At 47.8% G+C, this 5,549-nt stretch overlaps 1 non-coding gene across 1 annotated transcript; it reads left to right on the forward strand.

The window, feature by feature from the left end:
* The first annotated feature begins 4,470 nt into the window (after positions 1-4,470).
* On the forward strand, positions 4,471-4,591 carry LOC118989699 (small nucleolar RNA SNORA26). Its single transcript, XR_005067069.1, has one exon. It is a non-coding gene; the product is annotated as a small nucleolar RNA SNORA26 (small nucleolar RNA).
* The last annotated feature ends 958 nt before the right edge of the window (positions 4,592-5,549 follow it).

The raw sequence follows: 5,549 nt of genomic DNA on the forward strand, positions 1-5,549 counted from the left end.
TTTCCCAATGCCCCTCTATTTCTCCTCCCAGTCTGGTTGAGCCAGGTGCTGGGCCCCATCCTGTCCTGCACTGAAACCCCCTGCGTCCTCGGGCCCTCTCCCAGCCAGGGCTGCAACCCACCCTTCTCCCCTTCAGAGCCCTTGCCTCACCGGACCACCACGCACCTTAGCGCCCCCAGCCCCTGCAGGCCGCCCGAGTGGCCCCTCTCTCACAGAGAGCTCTGCCCGCCAGTGCTGAGGCGCCCTCCCTGCCTGGCAGCTGACCCTGGGCCCGCCCCAGGCCACCAGACATTTTCTAACAAGACTGACCCTTCCCATGGCGGGTCGTAAGGTCTCCAACAGCCATTGAGAACTCTCTGCAATGAGGGGACTGTTCTGGACCTGTGCCCTCCAATGTGGTGGCTGTGAACACCTCAAACTCGACTAGTGTAGCTGAGGAACCGATTTCTTTTTCAAATTAAATATATTTTATTCATCGTGCTATACACTTGTCCCATTCCCCCCTTTATTCTTCTCCACCAGGCACACCCCCTCCCCCTGCATTCCCCCCTTTAGTTCATGTCCCTGGGTCATACATGCTAGTCCTTTGGTTTCTACATTCCCCATACTGTTCTTGCCCTCCCCCTGTCTATTTTCTACCTACCGTCTATGCTACTTATTCTCTGTACCTTCTCCCCCTCCCTCTCCCTCCCACTCCCCTATTGCTAACCCTCCATGTGATCTGCATTTCTGTGGTTCTGTTTCTGTTCTGATTCTTGTTTGCTTTTGCTTTTGTTTTAGGTTTGGTGGTTAATAACTGAGAATTTGTTGTCACATTACTATTCATATTTTTAATCTTCTTTTTCTTAGATAAGCCCCTTTAACATTTCATACAGTAAGGGCTTGGTGATGATGAACTCCTTTAACTTGACCTTATCTGGGAACCACTTCATCTGTCCTTCCATTCTAAATGAAAGCTTTGCTGGATAGAGCAATCCTGGGTGTAGGTCCTTGCCTTTCATGACTTGGGATACTTCCTTCCAGCCCCTTCTTGCCCACAAGGTTTCTTCTGAGAAATCAGCTGACAGTCTGATGGACACTCATTTGTAGGTAACTGTTTCCTTTTCCCTTGCTGCATTTAAGATTCTCTCCTTCTCTTTAATCTTGGATAATGGAATTATAATGTGCCTTGGTGTGCTCCTCCTTGGGTCCAACTTCTTTGGGATTTTCTGAGCTTCTTGGACTTCCTGGAAGTCTATTTCCTTTGCCAGCTTGGGAAGTTCTCCTTTATTATTTGTTCAAACAACTTCTCCACTTGTTGCTCTTCTTCTTCTCCTTCTGGCACCCCTATGATTCGGATGTTGGAACGTTTAAAGATGTCCTGGAGGTTCCTAAGCCTCTCCTCATTTTTTTGCATTCTTGTTCCTTCATTCTGATCTGGATGAATGTTTCTTTCTTTCTTCTGGTCCACACCACTGATTTCAGTTCCGATTTCCTTCCCGTCACTGTTGGTTCCCTGTACATTTCCCTTTATTTCACTTCGCATAGCCTCACTTTTTCCTGTAATTTGTGACCATATTCAACCAATTCTGTGAGCATCCTGATGACCAGTGTTTTGAACAGTGCATCTGATAGGTTGGCTATCTCCTCGTCACTTAGTTGTACTTTTCTGGAGCTTGGATCTGTTCTTTCATTTGGACCTTTTCTTTTTTCTTTCATTTTTTTTCTTTTTTTTTTTTTTTTTTTTTGGTCTTTGCATACCTGTTAAGCAGTAAAGGGCAGAGCCTTAGGTGTTCACCAGGCCAGGGCAACCCACGTGTCTGGATTGTGACACTGTCTGTGGGGGAGGGGTCCGAGAGGGAGCAGTGTTGCTCTGCTCTCTGTGGGTTTTTGGTCACCTCTGCTGCTACTCACAATCAAATTGGGCCGTTCTGGTGCTGATTGCACATCCTAGGACCCTGTTGGTCTCTCCACTGAACTCTCCTGTGAGGCTGGGAGTTTCTCCCGCTGATGCCTCAGCCCCCACAGGTGTTTTCCATCAGAGGTTTGAGGCTTTATTTCCGGGAGCTGGAACCCTGGGTTGTGCAGTCTCAGTCTGTCTGTCTCCTCAGTTGTTCCTCCCAGTTTATCTGCACGTGGGACCGTGGGACCCCGGTCTGCCAGTTGCTGTCTAGCCTCCAGTCCTCTCTGCATGGCCGCCTGTTCTGCCCCTCCTACTGGTCTGGGTGAATGTTTCTTCCTTAACTCCTTGGTTGTCGGACTTCCATACCGTTCGACTTGCTGGCAGTTTTGGTTGTTTTTGTTTCTAAATTTGTTGTTGTCCTTCTTTTGGTGGTGTGAGGAAGCATAGTGTGTCTACCTATCCCTCCATCTTGGCTGTAAGTCCTGATTTCTTTTTTTAAAAATATATTTTAATGATTATGCCATTACAGTTGTCCTATTTCCCCCCTTTCATTCCCCTCCACCCTGCACATCCCTCCCCCACAATGCCCCCCTTTAGTTTATGTCCCTGTGTCACAGTTCTTTAGATTCTACGTTTCCCATACTATTCTTGCCCTCCTCCCTGTCTATTTTCTACCTACCGTCTATGCTACCTATTCTCTGTACCTTCTCCCCCCTTCTCCTCCTCCCACTCCCCTGTTGATAACCCTCCATGTGATCTTCATTTCTATGGTTCCGCTCCTGATCTAGCTGTCCTCTTTGTTTGCTTTTGTTTTAGGTGTGGTTGTCAATAACTGTGAGTTTGCTGTCCTTTCTCTGTTCATATTTTTCATCTTCTTTTTCTTAGATAAGTCCCTTTAACATTTCATAGAATAAGGGCTTGGTGATGATGAACTCTTTTAACTTGACTTTATCTGGGAAGCGATTTATCTGCCCTTCCATTCTAAATGAAGCTTTGCTGGATAGAGCAATCTTGGATGTAGGTCTTTGGATTTCATGACTTGGAATACTTTCCAGCCTCTTCTTGCCTGTAAGGTCTCTTTGAGAAATCCACTGACAGTCTGATGGACACGCCTTTGTAAATGACTGACCCCTTCTCTCTTGCTGCTTCTAGGATTTTCTCCTTCATTTTAGTCTTGGCTAATGTAATTATGATGTGCCTTGGTGTGTTCCTTCTTGGTTCCAACTTCTTTGGCACTCTCTGAGCTTCCTGGATTTCCTGGAAGTCTATTTCCTTTGCCAGACTGGGGAAGTTCTCCTATATTATTTTTTCAAATAAGTTTTCAGTTTCTTCCTGTTCCTCTTCTTTTTCTGGCACCCCTATGATTCGGATGTTTAACGTTTAAAGATGTCCTGGCGGTTCCTAAGCCTCTTCTCATTTTTTTGAATTCTTGTTTCTTCATTCTTTTCTGTTTGGTCATTTTTCCCCTTTTTCTTGTCCTCTCCCGTGATTCAAGTCCCAGTTTCCTTTCCATCACTATTGGTTTCCTGTGCATTTCCCTTCATTTCAATTAGTTTAGCCTTCATTCGTTCCTCTAATTTGTCACTAAAATCAACCAATTCTGTGAGCATCCTGATCACCAGTGTTTTGAGCTGTGCATCTGAAATGTTGGCTATTTCTTGGTCGCTTAGAATTATAGTGTCTGGGGCTTTGAGCTGTTCTGGAGTCCTAATGTTTGGTCTGTTTGCAGCTGTTATGTATGAGGGGTGGAGCTTTAGGTGTTCACCAGGGTGGGGCCACCCAGTTCACTGGGCTGTGATGCTATATGTGGGGGCATGGTCAGAGAGGGGAAAAAATGGTGCTTTGCTCTGCTCTGCTCTCTCTCAGATTTCTGACCCTTCTGGGGCTTCCCACCAGGAAATTGGGCCCCTCTGGTGCTGGTTCCTGGGTGTGTGGGGCCGGTGTACTCTCCAGGACCCTGTGGGTCTCTCCGAAGAACTCTCTGTGAGCCTGGGAGCCTCTCCCGGCCCCTCGACCCCAAAAGTCTTTCCAATTGGTGCTTTCAGGCTCTTAATTCCAGTCACTGGGGCCCTAGCCCGAGCGGTCTGTCTCACTGTTTGATTTGTCAAACAAAATCAAAAGCATTGGTTTGAAGCTGCATTTGGTTTGAAGCTGCAATGCTTCGCTTGGTTTGTCTGCATGCGAATGTGTGACCACAGTCAGCCAGCTGCCCTGTGCCCTCACTGGGTCCGCCCATCGCCACCTCACGCCTGGGATCCACCAACCGCCTCTGCTCCTTGGTGGTCAGACTGAATAATCTTTCCAGCCCCACCCCGCTCTGCTGCTGATACCGCCCCTCTTCCCAGTCTGGCTGAGGGGTTCCTTGTTGTTGGACTTCCATACAGTTCAATTTTCTGTGTTTTGGCTGCATTTTTGTTACTAAAACTTCGTTGTTTTTAAACTTAGTTGTGCTACGAGGCTCAGTGTTTCCACCTATGCCTCCATCTTGGCCTGGAAAATAGAAACTTTCAAGAAAGAGGGGAAGTTCAATCATCCCCAAGTCTATGAAAAGGTAAATTTAAGATTGGAAACTGTTGTCGCCCTTTCCTGTGCCCTTCTGAGGTTGGTTTAGTGCCTGAGGAGACTAACGCCGAGGAAAGAGTAAGTCTCCATGAAACCCAGAGACGAGATGGCAAAACTCCTCTTTGGATCCTGTCTGGAGCAACAGCTCACATTATATGCAAAATATTAACTTGCAGTGAATCACAGATCCAAATATTAGAGGTAAAAACCATTGAACCCAGAACGCACGTTCTCCTATGTTTTGGAAGATTCCCCTCCATCACGTACCACTTTGGCCTGAATCCTTACTATAGGTGCTTCGAAGCTTCTGAATTTAATATTCGCCTAAGAAAAAAATAAGGAAAGAAAAATTTACTTCCTTTCCCAAGCTAAGATATCTGGGGCTTAGTACCGGGACCCGGAAAGCTCCTCTGGAAGTCCTGATGTCTTAATCTCCATCACCGAAACGTAAGTAGCCACATACAAGTAGGAAAGAATGTGGTGGAGATCCTTTTTCCCTCGGCCTCCTTGCATTTGTTTCTCCTCCTTTATACTGTCATATTCTGAGGTGTGCACGGCCAATGGATGGCCCCACTCACCCACAACACAACAGCCCTCAGCCTCTCAGCTCAAGGCCAAAAGGAACCTCTCCAGGTTGGCAGGCACTGGTTGTGGTCCCGCCAACCAAACTTGACAGAGAACTCAGCTCTCTCAGGGAGCCCTTTCCCTCAGGGCCAGTCTGTCCCACAAGCAGCACGTGCTCTCTGCTCCAGCCCTCAGAGCCCAGGCCCCTTAGAGCAGCCAGAGACAGCCCTCGCCCATGGCCTTGCCTCCTCCTGGACAGGCAGGGAGGGCCGAGGCGCCCTTTCCCTTTCACAGATGAGTAAACTGAGGCCGACCCAGAGGAGGCAAAGTCACCTGCCCAAGACACCGAGCTGCTTGAACACAGATGTAAGGCTGAGGCCCAGTTCCCCCCAGGCTCTCCCGCCTTCAGCTCACCCTCTCATCCACACCAATGCCTCTTTCTGTAGGTAATGGGGGAAGGACAACCAGGAATCATTTTGGAAGGGGTGAGTCTGACACCATGCAACCCAGAAATTCCATTCCTATGTGTTTACCATCAAGA

This window comes from Sturnira hondurensis, unplaced genomic scaffold, assembly GCF_014824575.4.
Source record: "Sturnira hondurensis isolate 20B ecotype Veracruz unplaced genomic scaffold, ASM1482457v3 Scaffold0006496, whole genome shotgun sequence".
Lineage (NCBI taxonomy): Eukaryota > Metazoa > Chordata > Mammalia > Chiroptera > Phyllostomidae > Sturnira > Sturnira hondurensis.